Genomic DNA, 18138 nt, shown 5'->3' with positions numbered 1-18138 from the left:
TTACTTGTGAAAGACTAATAACCCAACCGGCCCAAGTAAGGTACTAACATCATTATCAAGTAATGATGTCTGCTGTAAACCGTACTCAATAGATGTAGCCAGTTTAAGCTGTAGACTTCCAATTTGTGCATGAACAATATAAAGGACAAAAACTAGATGTACCGCAAAGCGATACACAATATGACCGCCGCTCAGTCCTGCACATTCTCTCCGCAAATATCAATCACGCTTGTGTTTCCATCGCCTACTCCATCCCTACTGCAACTTTTATGTATGTAAATGAGTGTGTGCATGTGTGCGCTTGCTTTTGTGTATGAGTGCTTCTCTGTCTAGTGTGAGTGTGTGTCTGCTTGTGTGTGTGTTTAATGTGTCTGAGTATATGTTCACTGTGTTCTCTGCCGTCACTGTCACTCCAATATCAGATAACACACACACACACACACACACACTCACATGCGCGTGTGTGCACACACACACACACACACAAACACACATACACAGGCACACACTCACACACGCACACAAACACACACTCGCACACACACACACACACACACACACACACACACACACACACAGGCACACCCAGAGAGAGAGAAAGAGAGAACACACACAGAATACACACAGATAACACAGACACAGAGAGAGAGAGAGAGAGAGAGAGAGAGAGAGAAAGAAAGAGAACACACACAGAACATGCACATACACACATATACACACATGCAAACACACAGATGGGCACACAGAAACGCACCCACACACACAGGCTATAGTACATCACACACACACTCACTTCTCAGCTCCGGTGGTCTCACAAAATGTACTCAAAGATGTGTGTGTGCATGTGTGTGTGTGTGTGTGTGTGTGTGTGTGTGTGTGTAGGTGTGTGTGTGTGTGTGTGTGTGTGTAAGGGTGTATGTGTGCATGCGTGTGGGCGTGTTTGTGCATGTGTTTGTATAATGTTTTATGTACATGTGTGTATGTAGTGGTGCGTGTGTGTGTAGGTATGCGTGTGTGTGTGTGTGTTCCTGCATGTTTGTTGCACCCAGAGCAACCATTCTCTTTTAAAACGTATTTGGAAACTAGTTGATTAAAGGTTTCTAATGGTGTCACTTATATGTTTCTAGGATAAAAACTAGCAGAGATTGAGATGTTTGGAACAGTTTTTGAAATCCCCAGGGGGGGATTTAGACTCCAGATAATACCACCATCTACTGGCCGATGGGTATACAGTCCTGAATGTACACATAAATCCATTTATTTTATAGCCCCCCATGGATGAAATTCCACAAAACTTGGCATACTCCCAGAGGGTGTCAGGTTAATCATACACATGAAATTTGGTGCAGTTCATAACATCTCATCTGAAGATAGGGGCAATTAAAGCAATATTACATTGCATTTTCAATTTTTACAATGGGGGGGCAAATCACAAATGACTGGTTATAAGCTAAGTTGATGCAAGCTCTAGAGAACAACATACCATAAACATTTTGTCATCCTCGGTGCCACGGTTCAGGTAGTTATGTAGGAAAAACTGTCATTTTTGGGCTTCGGGCGGGGGCAGCGCGGGGGTGGAGTGACCCCCGGGGACGAAACGAAAATTTTCCATAGAACTCTACTGGGGCTACATGCCCACCAAGTTTCATGCGCTCCGGTGTTACGGTGTCCCGGGAATCGTTGACGAAAAATGCCGGGGAAAAAAAAAAAAAAAAAAAAAAACTTTGACAACAACTATATGACCGCTTCGCTAGCTACGCTAGCGGCGGTCATAATAATATTCAGAGATGTAGCCTATGTACTGTATGAGAGAGCAGTTTCAGTTATACAGTACTACTACTACTACTACTATTACTACTAATAATAATAACTTGGATTTATATAGCGCCTTTCATGGTACCCAAGGTTGCTTAAAAATTTGGGAGAGGGGTTAAGGGTCAAAGGACTTAATAAATGTAAATAAATGTTTTCAGGTGCTTTTTGAATATGGGCAGGGACGGGGCAGAACAGACATGGAGTGGTAGAGTATTCCAGAGTGTGTGAGCATTGACAGAGAAAGCCCTGTCCCCAAAAGTCTGCAACCTGGTGCGGGGGGTGGCCAGCAGGTCCTTGTTAGAGGACCGCAGGGAACGTGACTGAGTGTAGGGGATGGGGTGCAGGAGATCTGTGAGGTGAGAGTCCATGGAGAGGTTTATATGTGAGCAGGAGGATCTTGTAGGCAGTGCGTGACTTGACTGGCAACCAATGGAGCTGTTGGAGGATGGGAGTGATATGCTGCCAGGGCTTTGTGTGGGTTAGAACCCTGGCAGCTGAGTTCTGGACATACTGGTGTCTGCTAAGGGCCTTGGTGGGCAGTCTAGACAGGACACCATTGCAGTAGTCCAGGCGGGAGGTGATGAGGGCATGGATGAGTGTCTCTGTTACTGAATGTGTGAGCGAAAGCCGGAGTGAGATGCTTCTGAGGTGGTAGAAGAACTTGGTGACATTGTTCATGTGGGACCCGAAGGAGAGAGTGGAGTAGGATAACACCCAGGTTGTGCTCCTCGGTAGATGGGGAAGTGTAGCAGCCATCCACGACCATGGCCAGGTCTCCAATTTTTCTGAGCAGTGGTGCAGGGGCCACCACCATAACCTCTGTCTTATTACTGTTGAGTTTGAGTAGGTTTGTGGTCATCCATGATTTGAGTTCCCGCAGGCAGTTGACAAGTTGTGTGGGTGGGAGATGGGTGGGAGATGGGAGGAGGGGTTTGTGCTGATATAAAGTTGAGTGTCATCGGCATAGGAGTGGAGGATGAGTCCATGTTTACGGATGATATCACCTAGGGGTAACATGTAAATGGTGAACAGCAGAGGACCAAGCACAGAGCCCTGGGGTATGCCATGGTTGATGGCCATTTAGTAGGAGCCATTGAGAGTGATTAATTGTGTCCGGCCGGTGAACCAGGGCAGTGTTGTGCCACTAAGGCTGATGAGCTCAGAAAAGCAATGGAGAAGGATGGGAAACTGTGTCAAAAGCTGCAGAAAAGTCAAGGAGGATGAGGATGGTGTCGGCAGCATCAGTAATGGTGGATCCTGAAATCAGATTGGAGAGGTTCAAAGAGCTCATGGTGGGACAAGTGATGTTGAAGCTGGGCAACCACTGTTCTTTCCAGGATACTGATGAAAGGGAGGTTGGAGATTGGACGATAGTTGTTGGGGTCATCAGGGTCTGAGCCTGGCATCTTGAGAGTGGGGATGCCTGCTGCCATTTCGAAGCTGGATGGTACGTAGGGTTGCAAAGGGGCGGAAAATTTCCGGTAAATTTCTGGAAACTTTCTGGAAATTTCCCATGGGAAGTTAAAGGGATAGTTCGGGTTTTAAGACACGAAGTTATATGGGTTCCCCGTCAGCAACGTTGTGCATCAGCACTGACTTACCCCGCAACAGCGTCCTGTGAGCCGAGATCCAGCCGGTTTTTGATGCTGAAGAAAGTAGTCCGGCAAGTTTCTGGGGTCACGAAAGTAAAGTGTTTTTCTTCTCAAAACCATATGCGTTCAAAAGAGTGATATATTTGCACCACAAAAACGTTGTCCAGGAAAAATTCAAATCTCGTTATCACTTACTTATTTTTCGCGATTCCTATCACTGCGCGCTACTGACAGCTGGACAACGTTTTTGTGATGCAAATATATCACTCTGTTGAACGCATATGGTTTTGAGAAGAAAAACACTTTACTTTCGTGACCCCAGAAACTTGCTGAAGAAAATAGTCCGGCATCAAAAACGATCAAAAACCGGCTGGATCTCGGCTCAAAGGACGCTGTCGGGGGGTAAGTCAGTGCTGATGCACAACGTTGCTGACAGGGAACCCATATAACTTCGTGTCTTAAAACCCGAACTATCCCTTTAAGCTGGGGAATTTTGGAAATATTCAAAATGGGAAACTTTTATGGAATTACAGGAAATTAGGGAATTAATGGGAATTTACGGGAATTTTGTTTTTTACTAGCAGTTTACATTAGCTAGCCAAGACTGCCGTGAACACTGACTTAACTCGACTTGTTACAAAAATGTTTAATGAATTTATTTTAATCCTCGGTTGGCCAAAAAATGCCGATATTACATACATGTATGACCCCAAACCTCACAGATTGTGATTATTTTAAAAGTGCCAAGCTAAATCAGACCAGTAATATGACCATATGATTATTAACCCTCCCATTAGAGCTCATGCAAAATTACGTTCTTCCATTTACATGAGGACAACAGTGATGACACGCCAAGAACTGGGCGACTCTGTTCGCAAACTTCCCCCAGTTTCGCACTAGTTATTTAATTTAATTTAATTTAATGTCGCTTATAGAGCGCCAATACATTACACATGTCTCAAGGCGCTTTACAGAGTGTTAGACATTCAAAGAGAGCCCATGAGTAACAGGGGCAAGGAAAAACTCCCTAGAATTGGAGATACATATAGGAAGAAACCTCAGACAGACCCACGACTCAAGGGCCCAACCCATCTGCCTTGGGTCAGTTACAGTACAGTCATTTGTAGTTTGAAAGTTACAATGAGAATGAACGTTCAAATAGTCCAGTGTAGGGAATAAATTGTCCATTAGTAATCCATTAGTTATTTCGGAAGGTGATGGGTCGCTGAGATCCGAGGGCCAAAGATTCGGGCAGGGAACCACAGCAGGCGATGGTAGGGCAGTCATAGGGATGTGACTTCAGGTGTGATGAGGGACAGGCACAGAGATGGTTGATGGCTGGTAATGGTTTACCTCACAGGTGAGGTATAGGGGAAAGGGAAGAGAAATAGAGTGTGTTAGTATTACTGTAAGTCATATTAAGTATTAATAAGTATATCAATGGTGATATAAATGGTTATACTATAGAGGGTTTACGAAACGCTTTTACACACCTCTTTTGTGGGGACAGGTGCGTAGGAATAGGTTACCCAGTTAAACCCGAAGAGGCATCCCGCACATCGTCCACCACGCATGCAAACATCCACCCATCCACCACGCACGCAACATCCACCCACCCACAATGCCCCCCCCAATGCCTCCCCCCCAGGCGAACCCACACACCACCCCCGAACCGCGCGTCGGAGCAGCATGGCTGAGCATGGCCAGCCAGAGTCCGCCCACAGGCGGCGCCACCCATCCGCAGACAACCCCCCACCACCATCCGCGAGCAGAGAGAACGGGGCCCGCGCCAGCCCCACCCCAACCACAACACCGCGCGAACACACACCACGGCCCGACCAGGACACACAATCTGATCCGCCCCGCCGCCCAGGCCCCCTGGTAGCAGCGCCCCCAGAGCAAAAGTCCAGAATGCTTCATGTCTTTGGACGTGTCATCCTGTCATCCTGTTGACAGGGTCGGGAGGCGTAGGGAGGCGATGTAGTGTAATTAAAATCGTTAAAATCATTGGACATTGGTGTAATGTAATTAAAATCGTTAAAACCATTGGACTTCCACTCTAGAAACACCACCCCAAGAAGGCCCGGGCCGCAAGCCCAATACAATGCCGCAACATAGCCCTCCCCTCCGCCATCCACTCCCAGCAATCCCACCTCCCCCGTCCCCCCCATCCCACAAAATGCACAGCCGTGCACATCTGATCAGACCGCATGCCCCAGCCAGACCGCCAATATACGTCCACGCAGAGCCACTGCCGAATGGAGCCGACACGAACCCCACCCCCCCCCATCTACAGACGGCGACGGGAGGCCCCCCGCGGACGAGCAACGTCACCCGCGAACGGACCCCGACCGGCCCAGAGCACCCAGCCACACCACCCAGGCGCGCAGCCCAGACATGATGCGCAAGCCCACCCGGGGAAGGCCCATGACCGAAACGGCGCAATTGGACAAAAGCCCGCATGCGCAGTGAATGAACAAATGCCCGCACGCGCAACAGACAGCACGCGGGACCCTCCCCCCCAAGCTACACTATAGAGGACAGGACAGGGAGGGAAGGAAAGAGGGAGAGTTGAGAGAGACAGAGGGAGAGGGGAGAAGAGGAGTTGTACGGCATGCCACATAAGAAGTCCATGACAGCGCAATGCTAAAGCAGCATAACTAAGGCATGGTGGAGGGTGGTCAGCACCAGCTCAGGTGTGGTCAGTAGCCACCATGGGATGCATGACTGGGGCACCAGTCACACAAGCCCACAGCAGAGGTGGTCCGTTCCAGTAAGACCCTGAGGTGGTTGAAGTTCCACACTGCACCATACCTAACTATAGGAAGCACTAAAGAGATATGTTTTAAGTCTAGACTTAAAAATAGGGAGGGTGTCTGCTAATCGAATTGAGGGAGGAAGATTATTCCAGAGGAGGGTGCGCGGTAACAAAAGGCTCTGCCTCCTACTGTAGTTTTTGAAATTCTTGGAATTACAAGAAGTCCAGTATTTTGTGATCGTAATGGTCTAGGTGGATTATATGGGACTAGAAGATCTTTAATATATTCGGGTGCTCTGCCATTTATGGCTTTGTATGTGAGAAGTAGAATTTTGAAGTCAATGCGACTTCTAACAGGTAACCAATGTAGAGATGCTAGGATGGGGGAAATATGTTCATATTTTTTGGTCCTAGTGAGTGTGCGAGCAGCTGCGTTTTGTATAAGCTGTAGGCTTTTTAGACAGGTATTATTGTAGCCGGCGTATAGCGCATTACAATAGTCTAGCCTGGAAGTGACAAAAGCGTGGATTAATTTTTCAGCGTCTGGTAAGGATAAGGACTTCCTTATCTTTGAAATGTTCCTTAAATGGAAAAATTAGGTTTTTGTGATCTGCTTTATGTGACTATTGAGTAGAAGTTCTTGGTCAATTGTAACTCCTAGATTTTTAACACTTGTGGATGAGGTCAGTGAGAGATCACTATATGTAACCTGTGATGTGGATAGGATATCCCTAGTCTTCTTAGGACCTAAAACCATAACTTCTGTTTTATCTGAGTTCAATAGCAGGAAGTTATTAGTCATCCAAATTTTTATGTCTCTCAGACATGTGTTGAGTTTGGCTAACGGGGTTGGTTCATCGGGCTTTATGGAAATATATAATTGTGTATCATCTGCATAAGAATGGAAATCAATGCCACGTTTTCTAATTATAGAGCCTAGAGGAAGCATATAAAGAGAAAATAATAGGGGGCCTAGTACTGAGCCTTGAGGCACTCCATATTTAACCATAGTCTGGGAGGATGGTTCATTATGGACCTGTACAAATTGTTGGCGGTTAGTAAGGTATGATCTAAACCAAGCAAGTGCAGAGTCCTTGATACCTATGGAGTGTTCAAGCCTGTGGAGTAGTATGTCATGATCTATGGTGTCAAAAGCAGCACTGAGGTCAAGGAGGACTAGTATTGATGCATAGCCGTTATCAGCAGCAATAAGGAGGTCATTAAACACTTTAACTAAGGCTGATTCGGTACTGTGGTGGGCTCTAAAGCCAGATTGGTACAGTTCTTGAATTTTGTTAGTGTGTAAGAAGGCGCTAATTTGTTTGGATACAATTTTTTCAAGTATTTTTGATATAAAAGGGAGATTAGATATAGGCCTATAGTTAGCTAGGATGTTAGGGTCAAGGCTAGGTTTTTTGAGTGATGGCTTGATAACAGACATCTTAAACTGCTGTGGAACATGTCCTAATAACATTGAATTATTTAGAATCTGAAGTAACGTATTATCGAGGAGGGGGAGGGCGGTCTTAAGAAGGTGAGTGGGAATAGGGTCTAGCAGACTAGTTGCAGATTTTGATGAGGAAATTGTGGAGGTGAGCTCTAATGTGTCAATAGGTGTAAATGAATTAAATGTTGTTCTAGGTTGCATCTGTGATTCTGTTATGGTTTCACTATTATTTAGCAATGGAGTATGTGTATTTGGTGAAACTGACTGGTTGTTGTCTTAACTCTAATTGTTTCAATTTTATCATTAAAAAAGTTCATAAAATCATTACTATCTAAGCTTAAAGGAATAGATTGGCTTACTTCAGTATGGCTCTTCGTTAAGCGGGAGATTGTGCTAAAAAGAAATGTTGTATTATTTTTATTGTCTTCAATCAGTGAGGAATAGTAAGCTGACTTGGCCTTGTTAAGTGCTTGTTTGTAAGCGATGAGGCCATCTCTCCATGCTTGGCGAAAGACTTCCATTTTAGTGGTGCGCCACTTTTGCTCTAGTTTGCGTGTTTTTTGCTTAAGGGTTTTAGTCTCTGATGTATACCATGGAGCGCGTCTTGTTTGTTTCCTTGTTTTCTTTTTCAGTGGTGCTACAGAGTCTAGGGTTGAGTGTAGTGCATAAATCGACCTCTGTTGAGTTAAGGGAAGGACCTTCTGTTTTAGGAGAAGGGCCCTCTAATATATCCTGAGTCACAAATGTGGAAAGGGTTAGTGGAATTTGTTCTAGAAAGTCTGCAGTCGTTTTTTCAGATAGGCTGCGACTATAGTAGTAAGTGGAGTTAGGTACTAAATAATGTAGTGTCATTTCAAAAGTAATTAGATGGTGATCAGTTAGGGTGGGGTGTTGTGGTATGATTGTTAACTTTTCTATGTTTATGCCATATGACAAGACTAGTCAATAGTATGGTAATGACGATGTGTGGGTGAGTTAACATTTTGGGAGAAGCCGAGATGGTCAATTAGAGATTGGAATGCAATTGTGAGACTATCGTTCACATTATCCATATGAATATTAAAATCACCCAATATAAGTATTTTTTCTGTTTGGACAACTAAAGTGGAAAGAAAATCAGAGAATTCTTCTAGGAAATTAGTGTAGGGGCCTGGGGGTCTATAAAGTGTGACCACGGTTACAGGCAGATTAGTTTTCCAGTCTGGATGTATAAAATTAAGAATTAGGACTTCAAAAGATGTAAGCTTATGTGCGGGTTTGGGAGATGTGAGAAGGCTAGAGTGATAAATTGTAGCTACTCCACCACCCACATGAGATAACGTTTGCAATGACGTTTTCACCGGGAAAATTAGGTTTCCTATATGTCTAGTAGCCTATATGTTGATTGTTGTGTGCATGTAATTGACCTGTGTGCAGGGTAGAAATTCAACTGAATTTGCATTAAATCAGGTTGTTTTAACTAACATTATGCTGAGAGATGGGTTTTCTCCAACTACATTAAGGCCTCTGTTATATACTAACTTGCCAGATACAATATTTCCAGTTTATCCCATTAATTCCCATTTATTCCTGTTAATTCCCGTATATTCCCGTTAATTCCGATGGAAAGTTTCCAACTTTGAAAATTCCCGGAATTTTGCAACCCTAATGGTACCACACCAGAGACAAGATGCATTTATGAAGTGGAGAGAAGGCAGTTCGTAACTGAATTGATTTGAATTTGGAAGATTGACTGGCAGAATACTGATGATGCAGTCAAGCCACAGTATTGCTCTCTCTCTCTTCCTCACATACACAAAACATGTTCTCTCATTTGTAAATGTTGGGAATTCAGGAATGGCTGAACTAAATTTGATAATTTCCTAATTTCTTCATATGTTGTGAATTCTGTTTATATGACCCCCAAAGTGCAGTGTGGGCACAATCTTTCCTCTCTGGCCAGCCAGGTTTGCCTGCGTCTGCCTTTTTCTATTAGCCTGGAAAACCAGCGCCAACTGCTGGACGGCAAAATGTTTTGCCTGCATTTGGTCGTCTGGCCTCGGACCACTGTACATTTTGAAAACACTGCCCTGAATCTGGCAGATGGCAACTAAACCAATCACAACGCAGAGATGTGTTTTGAATCAACGCGGGCGGGGCAGAGGGCTCTGGGGCGGGGTTTTGAGGGAGTGACGACAGAGCGTTGGCCTATAGGCACAGACACGGTTTGAAAGACAACGGGTTGTGCTCATCAACAATGTTCTGTTGTATCCATTCATTAGGGGTGCAACGGATCGAAAAAGTCACGGTTCGGATCGTTCCTCGGATCAAGAGTCACGGATCGGATCATTTTTCGGATCAGCAAAAAAAAAAAAAAAAAGACAAGACAAGACAAATAAACATAGTTTTGTCTTTGACAGGATGTTGTAACGTGGCTCAAGCACTTTCAGCATGTGTTTAAAGTAGGCTAGTGTTGTCACGATACCAAAGTTATTGTTTCGATACCGATACTAAGTCAAGAATGACTTTTTCGATGCTTTTTTACAATTTTAGTTGATTTGATGTTTAATCACCTTATATTGAATATTGTGTGATCATTCACACCAGTGGCCATCCAAGATTCTGCTTGACCCTCCACACACAATCTGCATAATTACTAGTAGCTACAAATGTTTAGTAATTTGTGTACTGATTTAGCTATCTTTAATGTGGTGTGTAGGAGTGCGCATAGGAGGTGTGTGTAATTGAGTCCCTGTCGCTTTAAGAAATACGTGAGGGTAATTAGGCTTCAGTCTCTCACGGTTTTATTCTTGAGAAAATAAGTTGGATATAGTGCATGATGACGAGGATATTTCATTAGATAAAATACATGTTAATAAAACTAACAAGTCGAAGAAAATCTTTCTGGGATCATAAAAGAGATGAGTGTCTTGCAATGCTCCTTTATGATTTTAGTGAGCACAAGCTATCTCCAGATGTACAATTTAGCCAAGGTTGCATAGCTTATTGCTGACATTGAACCCAACAGTAGGCTAAGCCTAAATTACCTAAATATCATAGCATAGGTAGGTGCGCAACAAACTTGAGAGGTAAATGTGCACAAACGAACTTGATATTAGGCTATTATTGTGTTGCTGCTGTGCAGCCACATCAGCACTTATAGCAGCCATGTATTGCTGGTTATGGCATGACCGCTAATAACGTGTGAGAGCAGAAAAGACGCGCAGGCAGGCTAGGGGAGCAGAGCCTACGGCTCTGTAGGAAGGGACTAGAAGCATGCCTTGTGGACACGCATGTTACTTCAAAAGAACACACGGACATTATTATTAATAATTATTATAAATCAATCCGCGGATCATGTGTGTGCCGAACCGAATATACTGATCCGGGGTGCGTTTCCCGTACAACTACGTAGGTTAGCTTTCTACCAACATGGTACGATGCATCGTTCAACTAACCAACATCCAAGTTACGACTGTTTCCCAAAACTGCTCTACCAACATAGTACTTTGTTAGTTTGAACCAAGTTGGTTGCTACCAACATAGTTCGGACTACAATAGTAGCAGATGTTTTCGGAGCATGTCGGGTCCTGTCGGCTAGAGCCGAACGCATATGAAGTCTAAATTGTAGGCTAACACTGCCTGACATGAGTTATGATTTCTGTAGCCTACACTCCTGGGCCCAGCCTTATGATAGGCCTATCATAGGTCTATTATTAATAATAATCATTAAAATAATTTGTAGGCTATTATAAGAGCTAGTATTTTTAATAGGCCTATGCTACGTTTTCATTATTATTATGGATGATGATGATAATTAATAATCGCCAATAGTCATGGGCTAAAATAAATAATAATAACCCCAGCGTGTATCTTATTTAAAGTAGCCTAGCTTAGGTTAGGCTAATTAATCAGTGACGCCTTCAAATCGCCAAACAGAGGAAATGTAAACAAATAAGTTACGCATTTATTGAAACACACCGAATACATTGGCCTATAAATAATTAGCCGATTCCACGTCAATAAGTTCCATACGGTGGCGTAAAAGGATAGACACTAATAGTGCGAGTCCGATGATCGTGGGTTCAATCCTGGACAATGCTCACTGCTATATGATGTTGGAATTTTGATTTTCATTCAATAATTAAAAAGGTCTATTGATTGCAAACTATAGTCCTGGTGTTAACTAATAATTGGAGCCCTAACCATATGCTTACTACCTACCTTATAGGCCAACATGAGCCTAGGTCTGTTGTTCAGGGCCTTGGCTAAATAAAAAAATTACATTATGTTCTATTAAAACTACCATGGTTGGATTAGATTAGATTCAATTCAATTTTATTGTCGTTGAGCCGAGCACAAGTACAAAAGACAACCAAATGCAGTTTGCATCTAACCAGAAGTGGGGGGAAAAGAAGAAAATATAGTGTCATAGACATAGTGTAGGTGGTGCATAGACAGAACAAGAAATATAGTGCAGTGTAGACAGTATATAATTGGTTTACAGAAGGTGGATTAGACTAATATAAAAGAAAATAATATGTGCAGTGTATTAGCAGTAGAGCAGAATAAATATAGTAGAATGTTGAGCATGTGATCACACACAAGTATTTTAAATGAACAGACACAATGTTGTATGATTATTATTCATTCAGTTATGAAGTTATATATATATATATATATATATATATCACAAATATTAGGCATACTATTGCTCAAAGCGTTGAAGGAGCTGTATCAGCTGTACCAACATAGCCACACACATACACATACACACACACACACACACACACACACACACACACACACACACACACACACACACACACACACACACACACACACACACACACACACACACACACACACACACACACAGTGTTACTATATGTGTTGCTGTTGTTGCCTTTCTGCTGCTGAGATAGTAGTAAAGTCTATACTGTTACCAAAGATCCTTCATTACTTTCCGCTTTAACCCTCTCTGCTGTTACTGTTAGGCTACTGTTACTGTAAAGCATATCTATATTCCCTGGGTGGACTGACATTTCAACACCTACTTTATTCCATCAACCTCCTATGATAACACAAGCATGTTAACTAAATAGTCCTGAATTCTGAAACCTAGACATGTAACTATGAGGATACTGCATATTGTTTGAAGTAGAATAAGCCATGTAGTACAACATAATGGGCCCCCAGAAAACAACACAACAGTGTTTAAGAAATGGATGATGTTACTCCTGTAATGAAACATCTCTGATGTCCCTTGCCTCCTCCATATAGCTCATAATGATCATTCACAGTCCTGAGACATTAATGTATGGACTACATACATATGACATGACAAGTCATGCCTTTCTTTTTAGAACAGGTGTGTGAAATCAATGAAGGGTAATTGCAATACAGTGCAATACATGTTGATCATTATGTACATTATGCTACTGGCAGCTTTTTGGAGGTGTTAGGGCATGGCCTTGGGCTAAGCAAGGCATCAGTCAGTAGAGCTGTGACAGTGGTCACACAGATCCTGTTGCAGCTCACTGACAGGATGACCTTCCCGACTACACCAGACGACATCACCCAAGTCAGTGGTGGGTTTTATGCCATTACTGCACGACATGGCCCTTCAGGATGACGTCCCATTGCCAGATGATGATGTTGGTGGAAGAGGTCATTCCAGCAGCTATAGTGCAAACCTTCCTGATGGCCTGGAAGCATGCCGGGAAATAGTTGCTTACATGTTTGGACCCCTGTTTCACATATGTTCCTCATGAGGCATGACATCAAAATACATAGGTCACAAAGCAAAAGCAATTAGTTAAATTAGTGAAATTCATGTCATGTTTTCACACTAACCACTGCAAACTGTTACACACAACTATACACAATATGCTTATCCAACGAGCCTCATAGGTATAAATGTACAAGTATATACTGTACAATTACTTGAAAGTTGCTCTTTAAAGTTCTCCAAGCAAGAGGCTACTCAAGTTGACAGCTGTGTAGCTACATCATTTAATAATTTAAAATAATTTACCTATGTTCAAAGGTCAAAAACGTAGGCTTCAGTGATTAAGAGACACTCTTAGTGGATAACAAGACACCAATAAATCACTATTACTTCACAGACGTACTCCACCAGCACCCTCCGCTTGGGTCTTGATCCTGCAGCCTCGAACACGCCAGTCTCACGCACTACTCACTACGCCACTGCACGGTCCTTGTCCCAGAAGATAGACTATGGGTGACTCTCAACATGCCTCCTCGATCCTCGATGCTCGATCCTCGAGGGGCGTTCCCACTGATCTATAACTAACACTGGATAGACTATCCCATTGTTTCCCCCCCCCCCCATCATTCTTTATGTAGATCCATGAGGATCGAGGCATCGAGGAGTGAGGGAGGACGTATAAACGCTGCATGAGAGGCACCCATCGTACATTACGCCTTTGCACAACGGCCAATTTCTGTGATATCGGTGTGCTAACTCTCGGTATGATCGCTAACGAACAAGTAAATCATAACTTTTGTCAGAGAGCGAGATAGGTATACGGCATATCGTTGTATACACTAGTAAAACAATTTCATTTCATTCAAGTTACTTACATTTTTACGAAGCAGTTCCCCTCGGCTTGCATTCGCTGCTTTCATCGCTTCCATCTCGGTGCTGGCCGCCATTATTTCAAATCTGAAAACTTGGGGGAAAGCCCCTCCCCTTCCGCTACGCAGGCAAAATGGCGTCCGTTTAGTGTAAGTAGTGTCCATCATCTTGCACTGGATTTTTGTCCGTTATTAGTGCACCATCCGGGTACTTTCAGAGCACTGAGTTTTCGCTTGTTTTTCAGTGTGAACGCACTATGCCCTAAAAATCGTGCTTTTAGTGTGCAAGTGCGCCATATGAGACACAGCCAAATAGTGAAACTGGGATAGTTTTCTACCATTGCCTACCAGACAAGATGTTTGACTAACTTTATTAATGTTGACAGATGTAAGACAGAAAGATTATGTTATCAGATTTATTTAGTGATAAGTGATAGCGATTAAAGTTGTGTCTATGTTGTGTCTAGTCTTAATTAGATCTTATATCTTCAGTTTGCTTATTCTGAGGTGTTGAATGAATGAAGACACTAGCTGGGCAGACACTTTTATCCAAAGTGACTTACATTGTCAACTCTTGAAAAAGATTTGGATGGTTTAAATGTAATTAAGATCAGGGGCATAACATGCTGTTTCCATCCTCTGTCTGTTGTCAGCCCCAGAGGTGGTTCCTGGAGGTGCTGGTCCTGGTGCGGGTTGGTCCCTTGCTGCTCTCCCAACATCGACATCAGCATCTGGCTCCAGGACGTCCCCGTTGCTCACACAGATGTTGTGGAGAACAGTACAGCACACAATGACCTCCGGCACATACTTCACCTCCACCTCCAGAGCCTTGAGGAAAATGGACTGCCATCTTGTTTTCAGGACCCCAAAAGACTACCCTTGACCGGTAGCAGTTGTATATTGCTTGGAGGTGGTTCTAACAGGCTGTCTGAAGGGTGTCATGAGGCAGATGGGGCGTGACAAGCAGGGGTAGCCACATCTCCAATGTGCAGTATCCTGTGGGGGGTAGGACTGCTCATAGTAGATGGGGCCTTTTTGTAGGACTCGGGCGTCGTGGACTGACCCACAACATCCAACAAACACGTCCAGAAATCTTCCGCCGTCGTCACAGATGACCTGCAGCTGGACGGAGTGAAATAGCAGGGAGCGTCCTCTGCAGGGGGCTTCACGCGGATGTGCCATCAGTCAATCGCTCCTACCACCCTGTAATCGCTCCTACCACCCTGTTGAAGGCAGCAGATCCGGCTAGGCGGGCAAAGCGGGCACCCAAGTGAGAGAGTTCCTCTGCGGTGGGATGGCGGACCACTTCATAAAGCAGAACAGCGATCTTATATTGATTTTAATAAAGTATATGAAAGTTTGCTGCATCCCTGTGTTTTAGCCTCTTCCTTACTTTTTTATTAGATTTGTCTTACTATGATATACTGTAACTATGATTTTCTAACTATAATTGGTTATCTTTTGTCATACTTAGTGTAAACATCAGACTACAATTAGATGTGAAACAATACATTAATTTAGTGGATTTAGTAAGATATTTATATTTCTCAAAGGCTTTTACTGGTGTGAATTGAACCTTAATACTAATGGTTATGGGAGAGACATTTTACTGGTGTGAATTGCACCTTAACACTAATGGTTATGGGAGAGACATTTTACTGGTGTGAATTGCGCCTTAATACTAATGGTTATGAGAGAGACATGCGCACACACATGAATACTGGTATGTATGCTGATGGTGCTGAACATGAAAACATGAGGTTTAGTTCTCAAAGTACAGTGTTACATAAATGTGGGCTAAAAAAGGCATTTAATTGCAATAAGTAGGGTGATAAGCAAAAAACGAATATGAACTTTATTTTGACTAGTGCATGTATTGATAAAACTTTGTACAAACAACGTCGTTGGACACACTGCATGAAAAGGTAAGCCTAAAACCGGCGCGACGCTGCCATTAGGCATGTATTTTAGGGCGGTCATACATAAACAATTAAAATAACAGGCTAGTACCATCTCAGCTTGCGCTAATAATAGGAGTCGGATCTTACGATTACGTTGGATTCGGCGTCGCCTCCACGTGGGTAACGGGGTAAATAAGCACGAGCAAAACCACGAGGAAGTTCATTGTTGTAAACAACGCCGTTCAAATGTTTAGCGGGTTGGAGAATCGCGATCACATGATAGCCTCTCACTTCCGCCAAGTGCAAAACGACAGTGTTCCACTCGAGACGATACTTACCCACGACAGTGTGCACTACAGAGGTAAGTGTTCAGTGCGCACTACGCACTACATTTCAGTGCACTGACGGAAGTGCGCCATATGAGACACAGCCATAGACCGTTATTATGTGCCAAAGACACTACAATGTAACGTTAACATACGATTACAATGTAACGTTGACTGTTCATAACAATTACAGGCTCACATGACATTTACGTTAGCATTCAAAAGGTCTATCACTCATAGACAGTAAGATAACGTAAGATGTTCGAAAGAAACCACGCTAACACATTAGCATTAGGCTACATACCAATTCACGAATAACAACAACACAGTTAACTGCGGTCGCAGTACCTCACCACGCACTGTTGTCGTGTAGTAGGCTAACTCCACAACATTTCACTTTCCACTGTACCCCATAATGTTCTCCAGTGATGTTGTGCGCGTATAGCCTCCGGCAATATATCCTACAACAGTAAATGTTAGTGGGATCGTTGGCTACCACGATGGCTACATGTCCATCTGTCCGCTGCATGTCATGTACTTACTAACCACAAGGGCCGACTTACCACAGGTCGAGAGGTGAAGTTGGAACTACACAACTTTACGATGGTGGTCACGAACGTTCGTTCGTATGCTTTTGGGAAACACCCACGTAGGTCAACGATGCATCGTACTATGTAAGTTCCACCAACATAGTTCAGACTAACGTTTTGGGAAACAGTTGTGTCGTACTTACATAGTTTCAACTATGTTAGTTGCTATGTTAGTTAGCAACTATGCTTTTGGGAAACGCACCCCCGAACGGATCACGGATCAATGATGATCCGTTGCACCCCTACCATTCATCGGAGCCAGACTAAATTAGACATCCAATCCATTTAGGCTGGTTTATCAGGCTATTTTTCTATGGCAAGATTGTGTTCACTGAGTCTGTACATTGTCAATGTTTTCCTGAGTTTAGGGTCTTTTACTGTGCTCAGGTAAGTAGCTGTTGTATATTCATGTTTGAGGGCCAAATAGCATTGTAATTTGGATTGTGTTTTGGTGACTTCTTTCCAATATGTAATGTATTCAATTTCAATTTCAATTTAATGTCGCTTATAGAGCGCCAATACATTACACATGTCTCAAGGCGCTTTACAGAGTGTTAGACATTATTCTTCCTTTTCAGTGTTTATAATTTGGTTGGGTCCAATTTTTCTGACAATAAAGTTGTCCTGAGACTGAGTGATGTTGGTTGGAGTTATGTCACGGAGTCTATAGGACAAGTTGGCTTAGTGCACTCTTTTCTATATTTTGTTCTTGGCATTTCAGGGCTAAATAGTGGAGTGAAAGGGGGTTGCTAATTTTCAAATATTGTCAAAATGTAAGGGCTCTTTTCTGAATAGTAATAATAAGTGGGTACTGACCTAATTCTGCACTGCATGCATTGTTTGGATATTTCCTCTGTACTCGGAGGATGCTTTTACAGAACTCTGCATGCAGGGCTTCAGTTGGGTGTTTGTCTACTTTGGGAAATTCATTGTGTGTTACTGGACCCCACACCTCAGAACCATATAGTGCGATTGGTGCAATTATGCTTTGGAAAAAATGTATCCAAATTCTATTGATAGCTCTAGTGTAGTTGATCATTTGATAGCGTTTCTCTCCCTCACATGCACACACACACTCACTCACTCACTCACTCACTCACTCACTCACACACACACGACACACACATACA

The sequence above is a fragment of the Sardina pilchardus genome, chromosome 7, assembly GCF_963854185.1.
Source record: "Sardina pilchardus chromosome 7, fSarPil1.1, whole genome shotgun sequence".
Taxonomy (NCBI): domain Eukaryota; kingdom Metazoa; phylum Chordata; class Actinopteri; order Clupeiformes; family Clupeidae; genus Sardina; species Sardina pilchardus.
This window is presented reverse-complemented; position numbering follows the sequence as displayed.